Below are 20,408 nucleotides of genomic sequence, written 5' to 3' on the forward strand. Positions count from 1 at the left end.
TAAAACAGAAAGAAATTGAGAATAGCATGTTGTCTCATTTTTGTTGTTTTTCTTTTGGGTGTTGAAATATCAAATTTATGCATTATCCAGATTATAATGTCTCAATTTCATTTCACAAAAATGATTTTTAGTTTATTAAAAATCTGTAAAGTTAATGCTTTGTAATGTAAACCTCATTGGAAATATGATGACTAAGATCAGTTGTTCATAATTATCTCACTTTGTTATTCATTTTTATATGTACCATGATAATGGTACCATTTAAACGATGATAATTTATGTTTTAATGGGTTATTATTTATCTTTGGATAATCTTTATTTATTTATATAATTTTTAAAGAACTTTTCATTAAATATAACATTTTTTTCTTTCTTAATTTCAGATAAGTTTTAAAGTTGGAAGTGATGCAAGCAAGGATGCAGATGTTGGAAAACTTCAGGCACATATTATTGAACTAGAACATATGGTAGAACAATATCGACTAAAATTAGCGGTAACTAATAGTAATGATATCTAATAATTTAATTTTATAGTATTTATTATGTATTGATATTTTATAGTGTTATATTTTATATATTGACAGCATTGTAAGCTAGTAAAATTTTATCATACACTTTAATGACATGTTATTTCTATAAATATTTATATTCTGTTTTCTAAATTATATTTATATACATAGAACTTTTCATTATATAAATGATAATAATTTGTTTTGATCATATATAGTATATAATTTTTTTAACAATTTAACAAAAAAAGAAATGATGAACCAAAGTTTTATTAATTGATATCTTACTTTTAAAATTATTTTAACTACTAATTAAAAAAAAAAGTGGTTTTTACATTTATCATGGCCAACACCTTTACAACTGTCGAATTAAGGATAAATATCTGAAAATTTTTAATTTCTGAAAATTACAAGCTTAAATTACTTATTAATTTTTAATACTGTATTAAAAAATTGTTCTTACTTTAACTGAATATTGATGCATGTTGTGTATGTAAGTTTCTTTTTATTATTTATTTAACTTGTTTATTACAGCTTTATAGCTAGTTGTAATATTTCAATAATGATAGATTAAATAATTTTGAATTTTCATTGCTGTTGTATAAATGTATATCATACTGAGCAGATGTTTTATAGTGCTTAGATCCGATGATAATTGCACAATTTTAATTCATTTGTTGGTTCTTTTCTACACTTTTCTTCCATGAATGATTTTAGAATAGTAATTCAATCTTTTAATAAAAATAAGTGGTAGCGATTAGCAAGGATATTCTTCCACTGCTGACCATTTCATGATAATCTCATATTACCTAGCATATTATAAACCATTGTTATGATCTAATGTTTATCATTTATACAACATGACTTTGTTATAGTCTAACTTATCTTAAAACGTTTTTATCCTTTTACTTCTAATAAAACAATAAAATACTCTTTTATCCATTTATTTGTGAAAACTGTTTTAGAATTGCTAGTCATGAGAAAATCTCACATTTTTCATCCATTTCAAAAATAAAAACCAAAACGTTCAGTTCTTCAGTTAGAAAGATGGTTCTTATCATTTTTTTGTTATCTATTATTATATTATAGATATATTATGGCTTTGATATATGGATATAGATATATTACACTTTTGTAACTGTAACTCCATTCTGGCTACTTGTCAGGAGAGGAGAAATAACTGTGCTGCTTAACATTTTTTGATGTTCAAAGAGCAGCTGTTGACTTATTATCTATTTTTATTGCTTACTAGATGATAAAGATTTAAAAAATTTTATTTAATCAATAATTTTAATTAATTTTTATTGTTACATTTGGAGTTACGTTTGTCTGGCTCTAAATATTTATGCCATACATAGCAGATAATGCTAGAGTTATAGTGTAACTGAAAGAATTTCACTAAACAATTTATTTCTGTTAATTGCTTATTCTTTAAATTATTCCTTGAATTCCCTTTAATATGACAACACAAAATTATTGTAAATAGAAACAAGTCATAAGATATATAAATATTAAAAGAATAATGTAGTTGCATTACAGTAAAATTTATTTAAAACATAACAGTTATGTACAATGTTATGAAAAAGTATAATGATTTTTATTATTTTAATAAAGAAAAACAAAATTTCTAAACAGAACCAAGTCAAAAAATGTTATAAGAAAGAAATATAATAAAATAAATGAAAATATAATAAAAAGAAAGAAATATAATAAAATGTAAGAAAATATAACAACTAGGATAATCTAGTTGTATTAAAATTAGATTTATTTAAGAGTAACATTAATTACATACAATGACAGTATTATTTTATTAAAGAAAGAAAAAGTTTCTGATCATAACCCCCCCCCAAAAAAAAAATACAATGCTATATGACAAAATACAATTTTTATTAGTTAAAAATACTTATTATTGTTATGAAAAATATTTTTTCTATTCTTTTACTTCGAGTTTGTTTAACACAAATTCAACAGTATTAACATCATCACTTTTTAAAAGAGGCAAAGTTGTGAGTCATGTCAGTACTATCAGATTTTTTTATTGATATAAAATACAAATATCATGATAAAAACACCATGATTGTTAATTATTTAAAAACACAATCATTATTACAAAAATTAGTTTATATTCATTAACATAATCTCTTTGAATATATAATACTATACTAAAAATTAAAAATAGCAAAAAGCTTTTTAGTCATCGTCTTCATCAGAGGAATCAAATTATCATTTTCACAGCCTTCATTCAGACATTTATAAAAACTATGATGTTCTTTAATCAAATCTGACTGGCATAAAACCATCAAACCATTTATTTTATCATTATGATTCTGTAGTGGTTCATGATAATCAGGCTGCAGCTAAAACACTAACGAGGACGAGCAACATTTTCTGTGAATACAGATTTTCCTAAATTCTTCCTTATTTTTATACTGTGTATTGCAAATCTTTTTTTTTAAATTTGAAGTGTACTATCTGAAACTAGTGAATTTGATTACAATCAATATCATTTTTTTTCTTTTTTATTAGGACTTTCTTTCTGCATTGACTTGAAATCTAAAAATTCTTTTTGTTCCATTTCTATTACATCATGTTTTCTATTTTTAGAAGCCATTCTTACAAGAGTGAAACTATCCTGATGGATCATAAATATCTACATTCTTTGAATATTTCACATTCCATTTGTGAATGATCCAGTTCAAAATAACACTGATCAGTAGATTGAATTTTTAAAGATTGTACAACATGAAAAAGCATAATGATATTGTGATTTTGTCCCCTGCAACTGTCGGAGAACAGATTAATTGGACATCTATCAGCAACATATTGCAGTTTTATATATATATATATATATATGATACTTCAATAAAACCTCATGTAGCCATCCCATCATTATAGATGTAATTTGTATTATGTTTTGTAACCACATTATATACAATAAGGTTGTAAACAGCCAATCTGTGTTTGTAAAAATTTTTTAAGAAATTGAACAACAGTACCAGACTTCTTTGAGATCAAATAAATGTCATTTTCTTACAGATTTCTTCCTTATATTTGTTTTTAAGTGACAAGCAAATGTTTTTGTTTATTTGTCTTCATAAAATGTTTTTCTTGTGTTTGCTGATCAATGAGTAAATTTCTGTAGCAAAAACATTGATAACTTTCGTCTTTTCTTGCTTTGTGGAATGAAAAATTAAATTTAGTATTAAAGATTTCTCTGTGTAACCATAATTTTTCTGCACTCACACTGCGTTCTTTACATTGCTGTGTTTACAGCTCGTACATAATATTGATGTTTAAATCACCAGCCAACTACTTCTTGAAGCTGTCAACATGGCAATAATGCAATTGAATTGAGGGAAATGAATTTACATGTTCTTTACTATTTTCCCTACATTCTTCAGGTCTCTTTACACTTGGACATGACTTACGTTGTATTATTTATATCTCATTTCTTTATTATATTTCTGGGAAATGTTTTTGACATCAAGAATGCTAAGAAAAAATGTCAAACATACTTGTAGTACTTTGTTAATTTTGAAAAAATGATGATTTTTTATTACTTTTTGAAAATCTACAAAAGTTGCACAAATTCTTTCCTTACGAACTTCCTTCATCACTGAAGCAAAATACTGTTTGTTTATTGATATCTTTCACAGCCCAGAATTTTTCAAAAATCAGTCTATTCTCATCTTCAGTTAAAAGCTGAGATTACACTTTCTTGAATATTTTGAACAGTCCTTATTAACAAATTTCTGTTCTGAAACTATTACTGAAGATGGAAACATATGCCTTTCCTGATTGACACAATTTTCCCAGATTTTTTTTTCCATGTAAGAGAGTTTCTACAACTTTTCGTACTTTTTTTATCTCTTGTATTTACAACTTGTTCTGCAAACAATTCCCCTCTTGTGTCCTTGATGGAAGCATCTGTTGTATTAGCTACTGTAAATAAATAAAAGCCTTTACTTGCAGCAACTACATCATCTGGACTTTGTACTTTCTTTCCCAGTGTTGTGACTACAGTAACTGTTAAGTTCATTAGAAAGTAACATTGCTCTCCATGTTTTTAATCAACTGCCTTTCATCAGCTACCCTCAACAACGTCCAGCATTTTCTACATAAGACACACCTTTCTACATTTGTCCTGAATTCATTTTTTTAAAGATCTGTACAAAGTATTGTTGCTGGTATTATATTTCGGAATCTTATAACTAATAATAAAAACTGTATTAATGCACAACTTCCTTTAATTTTTTTTTAGAGAGGTAGATTATCTTTCTTTATTTTCCTATGTTTGTTGATTTTAATTTTTGAATGCACACACAAATCTGTAGTCTATTAAAGCACACGTTGGGTACCTCAGCACCCCAAGGTAAATAATTGATAATATTTTTTATAAAAAATATTTTATTGTTACATATCATTAAAAAAACATCAAACACATTTCCAAATGTAATAAAAGGTATATGATTACAAACTGTTCATGTTTTAATCAACACAAAATTTGCAAACCTCTCTCTTGTGTTCTGAGAATATTGGTTTCTTACACTAGATGTAGGTCTTCCTATCCCTGTTTCTTGGACATACAGCACATCTTGCTTGTTTTGGACGTCTCTTTTTTGGATCACGCTGAGGTTGTGGTTGAGCACAAAGACTTTTTTGTATGCCTTCAGAGTTCTTTTGAATTCAGTGTCTTGAGCCTGTCCAATATGTAAGGTTTAGCAGCAAGTTGTAAGCCAAGAATTTTGAGAAAGTTCTTTCATTTTGCAAGTTCACTGTTGTGTTTATTCCTAAACAACACGAGTACATTAACACTTGCCTGGTCCAACATACCATATAAATAACGAAGAGGCCATCTTCGAGTTTTTCTTGAAACACTGAATGAATGGTTGAGCTGGTTGAATATGTCGAACCCTCCTTTTGTTTTATTATAAAAATGAATCATCTCTGGCTTTTCTGTTGTCTGATTTACAGCTCTGTCATTATACATGTTTGATACGAGTATGACAGTTTTGTTTTTCTTTAGACAGAAACTTACAAGTGTTTTTTCTTGATGAAAGCAAAATTTTGATGAGAGTATCTCACAGCTTTTTGAAGGAAAAAATGAAGGAGGAATTTCTTTCTTATTTCTCTGTAAGTCCCTACAAGTGTCTGCTTATATTTTAGCATTGTATCAGCTAGAGGAATAGAGGTAAACCAATTATCTATCTTAATATTATGTTCAGTATTATTTGTTGCTTCTGTTATATTTGTCACAAGATTCAGTGCTTGTGGCTGTCACTGGCGACCCACTTTACCAATGTAGGGTATTGCATTTACCATGAAGTACATTCTGGTATCACAAAGACAAACTATTTTTATGCCATATATTTCTGGCTTTGAAGGTATATATTCTCTAAAGAGGCATTTACCCTAGAACCCAAGTAGCTGTTCATCTACAGTGCAATATGAATGAGGAGTATAGATTTCTTTACAGTTTACTATAAAAATATTCCAAAAAGCTCAAATTGGTGTAAATTTATCATTGTCATCTCGTGTCAATCGATCATCAAATCGTAAACAATTTAGTAAGAATTTGAATCTATTTTGTGACTGTTATGTCACAAAACTTATAAAGGGGAATACCATATGTAGAACTCCACATTTCTTCTGTGCTCAAATGTCCTGCTTTCAAAACGCCTGTAGCTTACAATAAACCAAAAAGACATGAATTTCATCACTATTTGTTACCTAAATTGTGTGAATCAGATGATTCACTCAATTATAAGTATATTTTTTATTTAATTTATTTAAATAATAATTTATTTTCTGAATATTTATTTCAATATTTGTAAAATTTACAATCATATCAATGATTTCTTAAATAACTACTACCAAGCATCAAGTTCACTGACAATATTTCTAGCCTTGCCTCTATTTCCTGGTATTTGCACCACAATATTTCTACTTGCAGTACAACCCAAGCTGGTGGATCACTGCTCTATCTATAACCGTTTCTCCCTGTATAAATGCTCCTCTAACATCCTCATCACTGCCAACTTCATCTTCACTTAAATCTAAATAAGCAATTTCATCGCTGATGTAATTGTGTTCTTCAGTGACGTCTTCACACTCGCTAATATTTTCTTCACTACTGAACTCTTCTTTGATGTCTTAAATTACACTGGATGAAGACATTAAACCTACTGGAAGAAGAATTACATTTATCCATCATGAAATTTAATTAATTGCACTAATACAATAAAAGAAACAAATATCTTGAATCTTTCATCCAACACTCTGTAAAGCACACAAGGGGTTCTTCTACAGCACACCAAATCACAAAAATACCACAATAATCTCAGAAATAATTCTAAAATTAGAAAAGCATATGTAAACATAACCACATCAACTGAGAATACACAGAACATCATGGCACCAGAGCGTATACAGCACCCCTGGTGGGAATTCAAAACACTATTGGGGTGCTACAACACTGGTGTGCCTCCTAGGATTAAGCTTCAAATTATCATCAAATGTTGAAGAAGCAGGAGAATTTTCAGAGGATGGTAGTCATCCAAAGAATCACTAAGTTCATTTGCTTTTGTACTCGTTCAACAACCTCCATTTGTTCTTGGTTTAAAGATGAACTGCAATCAGTTTCATTCTCATAAATTTTAAATGTTGATGATCAGTCACATCCTGAAGAGAGAAAAAACAAATAAATAACGCATTTATTTGTAACATAATCCATCTATTTATTAAACAAAATACAGAACAAGCCATTTATTTTAACAAAAATATGTTATTGAAAATGCAGATTTTGCGTTACATCATTGAAAATGTATTTCGCATGAAGCTCCATTGAATATCTGCAGCCAAGTAGCCACAAAACATTATACTAGCACATAAAAATTTAAAGCACTTTTGTATATCTTTTCCAGTGATCTGTATCACTTGTAACTGATAATATTAATGAATGCTTTAAGGTCTTAATCTGAAAGCAAAAGATTTGTGTTGTAATATATATATATATATGCCAAACACTGTAATATAATGAACTGTCTCAAAGATGAATTAAAGAAATCAACTTTTTCGTATGAGGCTAACTTCATTATATTTAAAATATTAAATTTCATTATATTTTAAAATATTATTATATTTAATATATTAAATATATTAAAGAAAAAGAATTTCTACACTGATGATTTAAGTTGATATTCTACAAAGCATTTTTATAGAAAATAAATTTTAGTGTACAAATTTTCAAAGCAAACAAATTGAATGCTTAATAGTTGATTTTATATTAATACATTTATACATGTGTATACACTGTAGTATATTATTTCCAACAGATTATAGATATTATTTACTACTGATATTATCTTGTACAGATTTAATATATATCACAATAAAATAACTTGAAGTAATAGTTTTGCTAGTGCCAGATAAACCTACTGTTACTTGATTTTATATGGTTCTGAACAAAACATAAACTTAACTCTGCATTTCCTCAGCACTGGAGAAACATATCATCACATACGTTCCTGTAAATGTTAAAATATTCCACACTGATCAAGGTTAAATAAACAAAGAACTATGTTTATAGGTCTAAAAGCAAGAAAATTTTATATAAAACATAATTCCAAAAACTTTCTTTATAATTATGGTGGAGATATGTCGTTCTGTTACTAAATAGTATGTAAAGAATAACATATATCAGTATAAAACCGAAAAACTCATTTTTGGAGATATGTTTCTCTGGTTGTCTTCGATATTATAGTTGTTTTAAAATTGCTGGTTGTTAACATTACTAAAATTTCAAGATTACATATATCTTGTATTCTATTATTGTATGTTCTGCTTAGATGATCTTTCTATAAGTATTCAACTCTGCTCGTATATTTTTACCCTAAATCTTATCGATGAAAAAGAATCTTATCTCAGCAGCCTGAATGTTACTTTTCCAAATTTCTCATAATAATTCATGCATGCTTAATTTCCTTAGGAAAGAGTTTATTATATTATTTAAAAATATTATTACAGTTTTTGTTCTGGCATGTTCCCTAAATCCTTTCTGTATCTTTACATATTACCTGAAATGTACTCACTCTTTTTTACATTGTCATAAATGCATACCTTATGAAAGCATACCAAGTAATTGAAACACTTAGTTGTCAATAATGGTCGTATTACTGATTTCTCTGGAGTTTTGAAGGTTATTTATTTAAATTAAATTTAACTGATACATAAGTCTACATATAGAAGATACATAAGTTTATCTTCTGACTCTTGATAGTGAAAAAAAAGTTCTATGTGTAACTTTTATAACTATTCTCTGTATTACTCACTAATAACTATATAATGGTTACTAATGAGTAACAGGCGCATTCAGGGTCAATTATATATAACTTTGTGTTGTTGCATGATGATGTAAATCATGTTTACTACATTATCCATATATTATGAAGTGTGGATAAGACCTTATTTAATTAATTATTATCCTTGCTTAATTAAAATTTCTAGGTGGTTCGTACCATTTCATTTATTTCTGTTCTTATACTTATACAAAAGCTTTTTTTTACACTGCTCAAAGGGATGTAAAATCATTTTCACGTAAACCTTACCAAAGTCCACCTGATCAGGTACTTTCTTTGTTACATAGTGGCCATATGGGTTTCCGGATTTTACTTATATATTTTCTTAATAATACAGTTTAGTATATTGCATTATTTGACCAAAATCATTCTCATATGAATGTATTTCATTTCATGCTTTTTATTTAAAAGTACTTCCATGTTTATTTTAATGTGATGAATTAGCATTACAAACATCAAGCAGTCTATAGTGTAAGGGTCAGATGGAGTAAGAAAAAGTTATAATGGAAGACAATTTTTTTTTCTAAGCAAGGTTAGATTCCCAAATGACTCATTGACTCATTCCCAAATATAACAAGTGTTTTAACATTTAGTAGGATCTTATCTTTACTCACCAATTAAGTAATAAATGGCAAAATTATTTATCCTTAGAATATTAAATACCTTCTAAGCATCTGCTGGATACTGATATTTAACGTATGTAGAATACATAAAAACTAATTTTACAGTTTTCCACAAGGAGATTATTTAAATAATCTCCTTGCTAAATACATGGCAGCTACATTTAAGATACATTTAAATATATTTTGTTAAATACATGGCAGCTTCCATCTCAGTGTTGTTGATACAGACTAGGAGTCTAGGTCGGATCACGACGCAAGATTGAGTTTATGTATTCTTGAATATAGATTATGTGACTAGTTACCCCACATTGGTTCACTGGAAAGAGTTTGGAACAGTTAAATCAACATAAATGTAATTTTTAATTTTGTTATCTGTAGCAGTAGCCGCATTTAGTTAAGAAAACTAGATTTATTACTGTTTATAAAATAGATTTATTACTGTTTTATAATAAACAATTGAAAGAAACAGAGTCCAAGAATTATCTGATAAATATTTGACATTGATTTATAAAATTGTTTCCTAATGATTCAAAATAAGAAAAGGCTAATAATCAATACCAATGCCAAGAAAAATATTAAAAGTTTGAAACCCAACTGTAATAAAATTAAAGGGCTAGAGATGTTTAACAATAAAAGTGTAAACAGTATCATTCAAGAATACAGTTTACCAAACTATTGAAATGCATTTACACTTAGAGTTAGTAATATTTACTTGATCTCTATGCAGTACTTTGTGACCCTATGTAATCTTATTAATATAGTATGATTTTTAGCTTATTAAATTGCTGTGTAAGTAATTCTCTAAACAATTCTTTAATAAATGATCCATCATCATTACACATTACCATAATTTGTACAATTTTTATTAGCTTTATTTTTTATTATTATTAGTAGTAGCAAATTTAATTTCTTTTTTATGTACTCGTGATCAAGTATTACTTTGTTTCAGCAGTAGCTTACTTTTTAAATGATCTCATTTCTGCTTTAATCCATTATTGTATGTTTTTCTTTTAGTTAGATTTATCATCATAATATGGTCTCTTAGACAGTTTCATTATGTTAGTTTAGCCTTATTTACTTTCTGTATTTGCTGTTTCTTTTTTCTTACTGTTGTTTTCTCTTAGATACGTTTTGTTTATAATTTTAATAGTTTTATGTTAGGTAAAATTGATATTTTGTATTTTAACGTGGAACTAGTGATGACAATAATGGTAAAATTTGTGTAATTTAAAAGACAAAGATGTTTTCAATTTTAATAGAATTATATTGCTGCTTATATAAATTATTTTTATTTAAAGTTTTAATTAAAAAAAGGGGGAAAAGATTTATTACAGGTATTATTTCTTAAATGTATTATGCATTCATGTATAATATTAATTTTAGCATGAAAGTTCTATTTGTAGTTATTGATCATAGGGAAAGAAAATTTAATTTCCTAGTTTTATTTTTAGCATTCTATTTGTATTGATTTAATTCTGTGTATTACTGATAATAATATTGTGTGCTTGTAATTTATTTGTTTTGTATGTTATATTATTATATTTTCTTTTTTTAATTTTGTTTTAGTTTGATATAGTCTTGTACATTTTATAAAATGTCTGGGATCACTTATGTAGTTGTGGTTCAGATTTTTAACCGCACATTATTATGCATGTTTTAGCACATGGACAGTTAGCACTTCACGATTTGGTAAGAGTGAGAAAAAATAATGGAAACTTCATCTAGTCTCCTTTTGTATAATTATTTTGAAATTTGGATTTTTTTTATTGCCCTTTTAATTCAATAATGGTTTTGTTTGTTCAAACACTATCTAAAAATAGTGTACTAATAGTAAGATTCTTCTAAAAATTTAATGAAAACTTGTTTTTTATTAATATTATCACAATGTTATGCAGAAGTTACATGTCATATTGCATACATATAATATGTATATTAATATATTAGTGCAAATCAGGAAATTCTAGTATGTGTACTTTAGAAGCAATAGACACCACATCACAGCAGTAAAGTTTTGGAGAGGGCTGAGGTCTCTTTTTATTTTTTTCTCAACAGTATTCTTCATTAAACTTACTTTATTAAGATTTCTGCTTTAAAGTATATTATTTTGAATAACCTTTACATTAATTTAGTTTTTATGTTTACCTTTATTTTTTTTATTGCAAAAATTGGACAATGTGTTTTATGCCTATAAGGAGAAATCTTTAATCTGTCTTATGTGGCAATATAATTTATTATTTTTTTAGATTAAAATACTGCATTCTTGATCAAATATGTAAACAATATTATTTGTAGCTTCACTTAAAACAAAATGTAGACATACGTGTGTTATATATACCCAAAATTGTAATGAAAATATTGACATACATATTTACTTGTCGCTCTTGTAAATCATTCTAAAAGGAGCATTAGATTTTATTCAAAATGAAACTTTCTCGATAAAAAGAGGGTGAAAATTTTGTATTATATAGAGATTTAATATTTTTAGAATTCTGAAGTTCTGATGTGCACATGATATGTTCTGGAATAAAGGCATATAAACTGCTCCCAAGAAGTTAACAATAGTCAATTAATTAACCAATTAAATTAATTCTTAATTAACTGTATAGAATTATAATCCTTTGCCTTTCCTTTCATTAATTACGTGAACAGAATTCACACTTTCATTCAGGCCTACACTTTGTGTTGAATTAATGAATTTAACTTTCACTGATTTATTGGTCTACATCTATGATCTACATTTGTTACTTTTCCAGAAGTTTAAGTAATTACCTTATCCATATCGATTAATTATAAAAGAATAAGAACAAATTATTCATATAAAATAATAAATTAAGTATAAGTTTTTATTGTTATAAATAATAATAATTTTATTATAATAATAATATTATTTATTATTAGTATATACAAAATATGTATTATTTTTTAAGTTAGAAAGTTAATCTTTCATTTTAGTATTGTTGCAATGATTATTAGAAATTAATTGTTTTTCTTCTGTGATTTCTTTCTCTGTTATAATAAGAGATGCTACTACAAATGTTATATTAATACTGTAGGCATTATAAAGTACTATGCGTATAGTTATTTATAAATTTTATTTGATGCAATAATTTTCATAATACATTTTAATTTCTTATGATAATAAATAATAATGAAGCTTATGTTTCAAGATGGAATTAAATTTTGATTAGATGCTGTAGATCTGCGAATCCATCTTTCAACCCAGGATACTTGGTAGTGATAATTAAAAGAAAAGTTATTTTTCTAAACCATATCCAAACATAGAAATGCAACAATATTTATAATACATAAATAACAACCTTTTTAGCTAAACAATTAAAATTCATTATTTAAATTATACTTAAATTACATACCTTGTTTTGATATTAATGTGAGCATGCTAGATGTGACTTTGTTAAGCACTTGCTTGTCTCAACTTCTCATAAATCAGGGGAGCAGTTTTCCTCTCTGTATATTTAATTTGTATGAATAAAATGTACATGTTAAACTTTTAAAGAGGATTACTATTGAAATTTTATTTAATGAAGTGCTCATTTCACCTCAGATATTATTGTAAGCCTTTAAAAGTTGTTGAAAATTGCCTTTAACAATCTAGTATTGTCAATCATTCAAAAAGGTGTTTGAAAGGAGATGAAAGATCAGCTGTATATTGATTACCCAGTTGTTAGAGGGAGATAATGACATTACATATTTATTTACGTTGAGTACCAGTTAGGTAATTTCTTTACTTTTTTCTCCATGTTCTGATTTGAATGAAGCGTAGCAAGGCTGTCTCTCTGCCCTTATATTTTCAATACATTATCTCAATATACAATAGAATTCTACTTCAAACAATATAATAGTTGAACAGTTTTAAAAATAAATTGAAATTTTTTTGGACTAATTACATTTTTATTTTCTCTTGGCTATGTATATAGAATACATATTTTGCATTATTTATTTATATTGTTTTTTATTTATTTAGATGTAGTTTTTAAATGTTTTTTATTTTTTTTTATTTTAAAATATAAATTCAGCCTATTTTTTCCTACTCACCTTATTTTTCTATAAATAGGGCCAGGTTATAAGTCTGTGCAAGAGAGCAGCTTATTTAGAAGAGCTGTTCTTTTTTATTAATTTCTTTTTTATAAGCAGATTAAATTATTTTCTTATACATTCATATTGTTTGTAAATTCAATAAGGATGCACAGTGCCAGTATAATTGCACATTTTATTAATGACAAAATAACATGAATTGTTTCTGTCAAAATTCAGAATTTTTTCATTGTCAAAATCCAAATGTATATTTAAAATGTCTGTTAGCTATGAAATTTTTTAATTTTTCTGATAGTGAACACTAAAACTTGTTTATTATCTATGTTTGCAGGGGATTGATGATGATAATAGAATATTTAAAAATATATATTTTATTTTTTAATTGTAGTATAGTAGAGATGTTAAAAATTAATTACAACTATTCTATTAGAAAACATTTTAAAATGTAATTTTAATTTTTAGCTTTTTATGTTCACAGTGATAAAAAATAAACAGATTTACACATTAAGGTTTCAGCCAGAAATTTATTCATTCTCTGTTTTACACGGGATTTACTGGGTTTTTTCTTAACTTATTTATGTTAGTCGTGTTTTAATTAAACTGATTTTCATAGAAAACCAAAGTTATCTTAAAATCAACTATTCCATTTAAAAACTTTTCCTTAGTTTTCTTCATACAATTTTTTTGTTACATGTTTCAAGTAATTTATTATCTTTTTTTTTACTGTGACTAGAGTAATTCTAATTACTATGTAATGTACAAGGACTGTTTAGAATTAAACTTGAATCAAATAATAAAAATAAACAAAAAAAATTTGTTATATTTTCTATATACAAAGTTACATCCATACTTGTATTAATTGTCAACAAAATCCCCATCAGCTATGTCCATTTATTATTCTGTTGGTTGACTCCAGCCATCCATGTGCCTTGAAGTATTGATGAATACCAACCAGTTCTAAAATTCTGTGAACAGATGAAAATCAAACTGCCAATTCAGGGCTGTAAGGGAGATTGTAAAAAATCTGCTACTTAAACTTTTTTTTGTAAATCCTTCATGCGCCTCATACATTTTCATGCAAAAAAAGATTACTTTTGGTAGCATCCCTTGCCATTTATTCCTTATCATTCTAAGTTTTTTTTAATGTTTTATAATAAATGTCTACAGCTATTGTCATATCCAGCTTCAAAAAGTCTGCCGACAAAATGTCTTTACTAACTTTGGTAGTCATCAGTTTTTTCTTGCTTTAATTAACTGCATTGATTCATACGTGTTCGGCCTAAGAACAACTGCTAAACCATAATTAGGCTTGTAAAGGTAGCGTAACCAAAATTATTTAAATAATAAATTTCCCAAGATTTTTTCATGGTTTTCATAAGGTTTTTGTACCATTATTCAATAATCCAATTTGTAGTAGTGGCTTTTAGTATTTTTATATTTAAGATAAAAGTGCTGACATTGTTTTTTTCCACTTGGTATGTGTATAGTTTTAGTGAATTTAAATTATATAAAGCAATACTTAAGTTAATATGAAGTTAATTTGAGACTTTGTTAATCATTATTCTTCCAATAATAATTAAATGTTATATTTTGTAACATATTTATTTTTGTTAGATTTTCAGATTTTATATAACAATTTTATTTATTAGAAGTCATACCAGATTTCAGGTTTATTGTTCATTATGTAATATTATTTATAATATTTGTGAATACATGTTTTATGTTATATTAATGCACCATAAATGATTAAGCATGTGACATTATTTGTCAATTAATTTATTAGTAAGTAAATAATATTTAATTACAGTAAACTCAGAAATCTAACCTGATTAAAACAAAATTGTTAATATTAAGAAAAACTGTGCACAAGCATGCCTATATATATCTGAAGTAGAAGGTTAGTTGTTTTGGGATCACCAAAAGAAAGTTTTACAAAAATGCAAACTATAAAGTGTGCATGCAAGTATGTACATCTTTTTGTAAAAAGGATACGTACACTTTTAAAATGTATATAATGCTGTTTGAAAAATTATCTTTACTTTTGAATGGGTGTTTTACTGGATTTTCCATTAAAATGAAGTAACTGTGGTAAATATTTCTAAAATGGTGCTAATTATGTTTTAACTAAAAAAAAAATTAATTAATTTTTTTTAAATTTCATAGATTTAACTTCAGTTTTAAATTTAGCCCTTTTTAAGTTGTATTAATTGCATTCAAAATGTCAAGACTAATAGTCTTGACATTTTTATTCATAAGAACAATTTTTTATTTATTTAACTTGCAAATTTTAATTCCAAACGGCAGTTCCTAATTTTTTTTTGAATTGACTTAAGTAACACGCTTAAAAACACAAAAATTTCAATTGTTTCAGGTTTTAGTAAAACATCCAATTTCAGCTTAAAAAATAGTAATACTATAAATTAATTCTATTCAACTACAAGAATTTCTCTCGAATAAAAAGATATAAATAAACAGAAATCAGCAAGAATAAAAAGTGTAGTTAAACTTTGATATTCAAAAATCACATCAGGATTGTGTTTTCCCTTAAAAGTAAATAATGTTCTTTCATTGTATAATTAATTTCCATTGCAGAGATAAACATCATTTGTAAGTTTGTTTGTCGACTGTTTCTGTGGATTTAATATTACAATTTTCAATAATATATTCAATTTAGTGAAGATAGTTCCAAAAAAACTTCATTTTTTTCTGGTATGTGTTCAGTTAGATATACTTAGGCTGTAAAGTACAAGAATCGTATGCCATCTTCAGGTTTCTAATGTCAGGTCACTGATTCCTGATATAATTAAAAAATCTATTTGTTGATTGACAGTGATTTTTTTTTCATTCAAGATTTTTTAAATTTGTTATCTTAAGATGGTTGGATTACTTTAGTCTACTCTAATCATCTTATTCATTTTCTGTAGAATATTATGTTATATTAATCTTGATAAGCCAGTTTCAAATTATAAAACTGTTTTGTTTTATTACTTTATTGTTTGTTTGTTTTTTTTTTAATGTAATTATGTTTTTAATGATTAGTTTTTACTTTTATTGAGGTTTTAAACCATAGATATTTATCAGTATTACGTTTTTTATTTATTTTCTCTTAGTGTTATTTTTTATTTCAAATTTTATATTAATTTTAAGTGCATGCGAGTTGCATTTTGTATTTGTTTTTTGCTTTTTAATAAAATTTATTGATTTTTATTCTGTTATTTTTTTTCATTTTCCTTTTATGGTAATTTTTTATTTATTTTGAATTATTGCTTGTTTAACTTTTTTTACTTTGGCTATGTGATTATTAGATACTGATATTTTGTAAAGGTGTTTGCCATGACCCTAAAACCAGTTTAAAACTAACTTAATGTATTTATTAATGGTTATTGAAAACTTTATAAAAGTGAATAATCTCTATTTAATGTTGATATTAAAAGGAAAGTATTACTTCCCCTGTAATATTTTGATTAGAAATATTTATATTAGCATTTATTAATAGTGTGCTAAGTTTTTTTTTTGTTCTTACGACACCATGTGCTCTTTAAAACACTAAATAGAAAAAAATTTTATACATAATACTTGCAGTGATTAGAAAGTCTACAATGAAGATTTTTTTGTGATTATAGTACTACTTGTATTTTTTTTTAAGTTTGCACTTAGTTATTGGTGAAGGCAAGTCTAGGATTGCCCTTTCATTGTCATTACTATCTTACTGTTCTCTCAGCTGTCCTAATTAATCACCATGTTATACAATGTTTGATGATTCGAGCTTCAGGTTATCTGAATAGCAATGAAGGAAGAGGTATTAGGATAAGCTGTATATCTACATTACAGCTTAGTTTTGTAAATTAAAAGTATAAAGCAGTAGTCCACCCACTGTAAATGAGACTTCACATTTTTTTCAGGTGTGGAAACTAAAATTTAAGAAATAACAGTATAATTATAAATAAAATTTAATTGTTAATAAAATACTGTAGAATCGATGTATAAACTCTGAACTTTGTCACAAGATCATTGGAAAGGTTTTGTAAAAAGCATGTTATTACTGATCATGTTTTTTTTTATTAATCTTAATGTGAGTAATTTATGGAACAAATTTCTTTATTTATTACTAAGATAAATTAATATTTTTACCGATTTTTTGAAGAAAACTACAGTATTAGTTTTGGTCATATGGTGGGATTGGGTAGTGAAATTGAACTTCCTTTATGTTTTGAAGCATGAGATGTATGAAAATACCATTCACATTAATTATAATTTTCTTATATTGTATATTTGTTTAGTAACTTAGTAGTTATATAATTATGCCTATGTATAAAATTTGTGGCTCTAAAATCTTCAAAACTACTGGATAAATTTCATTGAAATTTAGTTGTGCTGTACTAGTGTATCTGAAGTTGTGCATGTGAAAATTTGATGAAGATTGGTTATGTCGTTCTTGAGTTACACTCAATTTAATGTCAACAACTTTATATTGGTGCATTTTTCATATGCGCTTAAGCAGTAAGTCATAGTGGCAAGTGAGTTTAAACTTGGTGTTTGTGTGTAGGGTGTACTTGTTAATCAAATGTAAATAGTCCATTGTACTCTAAAATCAGTGAGTTGAATTGCAAAATAGTAAGAGCGTCAGAAACAAAAAGTCAGTCTTCTTGCACAGAACTGTGCAAGAGTTTTTTATCTCCTTTATTTTCTTCTATACAAATACTTTTGCATAATATTATATAATTTTCAGATAGTTAGATTAATTTTATGATATAATATTGGGTTTTGCTATGACCCAACCCTCCACCATATAACAAAAGCCTATATCAGTCTATAAAGACGTCCATCCAGTGACTTATAAAGTACATGTTTTGCTACTCAACATATCACTGGGCAAGAACTATTGAATTTCTTGTTTATTCATGCTGTAATTGTTTTGTCACTAGGAAAAAGGTACTTGCATTGTAATTACCTTTACAAATATTTACATTAAAATGATAAAAAACTGAAATATAGGAAAAACATCAGATGATCACTGAGAAAAACCAAAAACACTATTGATATAACTTCCTCGTAACTAGTTCACCACTTAATCAGGCATTGTATTTTCTTTGTTTAATCATGCCTATACAAAGAGTAAACCAGTTGAAAATGTAGGTTTACACCTATTTTTATCTTAGATTAGTTCTTATTAATTTTATTTTCTGTTCCTAATATGCACATTAATCTTTACAACTTGTGAACAATAAACTAACCTGTCATAATGCATAATGAAATGAGGTGTAGTCTTCTACAGACTCAGGCCGACCATTCCTTAGGTGTTTGATTAATTGAATTTCAACCACCAATGTTCACTGGTATCCACTTCTAGTGTTCAAATCCTTATAAAAGTAATGTACCTTTATTAGGATTTAAACCTTACTAGGATTCAGTCGTATGATTTACCAAAAAAAATCCTTAAATTTCAATGTAATCGAATTGAAATGATCCTAAGAAAGTTTTAGAAACTTGAAGTAGTGCAGCACAGGAAGAATTTAAAAAAACTTAAAAGTACCTTGCATTCTTATAAATCTTAAACCTTTATTACTTGCAGTAGTAATCAGTTTATATGATAAAAAAATTCATTAACTGATTAAACAATAGATTTGTATTATATTTCATGAGAAATAATTGTACATGATACAGTATGAGTGGTAGACACCTTTCTCAAAGCAGTCATAACCACACAGTATTTTTGTTTTGTTTTAAAATAATACTAACATAAACTTAACTCCATCCTCACTGCTCATATTATTGCCGTAAACTTATCCTAACATTTCGAGCTTAACCTTACCCAGAAAATTAACACTGCCTAAGATGCTGTTTACACATGTTTATATATTTTAGTGTAGTCTGTATATATTATCCCATGATTATTTGAAGGGTATATTTTATGGAACCAGTTTATCATGAAACATTAAAGAGAACAAAGAAAACTTATTATAAGCCTCATTGGAGGTTTTTATTTTTTTCTCTTGATTTTATTAAAGTTTGATGTTCTACAACAAACATTAGATTATTATATCTGTAACTTTTGACTTGCAAATGAGCAACTTAAAGCCAGTCCATCTCTCACAGCCACTTTTATGGTAGGCTTTAATCCTTAATTACAAACTTTTCAAATTATCCATTATTATTAAAGATGTATGAAGTTTACTCACATACCATCAGGCAAAATTTACTGACAAATCTTTATTTTATATTTCTTTTTCTTTGGCATTTATTTTTCATTCTTTATCGTAATTATTTTTATATTAACCTAAAACATAATTGAAAGGATAGACTTCGATTTCATTTTAAAAAGTCTGATCTTTACTATTAGTATTTTCTTATCTAAAATTAAAAAAAAAAGTATTTCTTTTATAGTAATGGATTAACACAATAATTACTATTAAAACAACTTTTTTATTAATTATTATAGTCTTGCTACGCACAGTATTTCTTGTAAATATTTTTAACTTTTTATGAAGTATCTGCAACCTAATCCTGCATATTGTCGGGCTTAATTTTTGCTTTTCCACAATTTTCCTAATTGTAAAAGACAAGTAAGTACTCTTTCTAATGGTTAACATATCTGTTTGTTTAACGAAAGCAAAAATTCTGATCTAGAAAAACATTTTCTATTATTTCTGACAAAAAAGTGCGAGTTAAAACAAGGGCATGTATATGTGCGATATTTAACAAATTGAAAATATAGGCCATTGTACATTTTCTGGTTCTTCTTCCAGAGTTACTACTGTGGCAAATCGAAATCATTGATCCCTCTTTTATTGTTTTAATAATTACGAACTAACTGCATTTTTTTTTTACCAATTATTTATCGACACAACCTCATAAGCAGATGAAAC

The 20,408-nt window shown here is 26.5% G+C and overlaps 1 pseudogene; it reads left to right on the forward strand.

The window, feature by feature from the left end:
• Positions 1–20,408, forward strand: part of LOC142320812 (uncharacterized) — a 79,531-nt pseudogene that overhangs the window by 21,916 nt on the left and 37,207 nt on the right.

Source organism: Lycorma delicatula, chromosome 3 (genome assembly GCF_047948215.1).
Source record: "Lycorma delicatula isolate Av1 chromosome 3, ASM4794821v1, whole genome shotgun sequence".
Classification (NCBI taxonomy): Eukaryota; Metazoa; Arthropoda; class Insecta; order Hemiptera; family Fulgoridae; genus Lycorma; species Lycorma delicatula.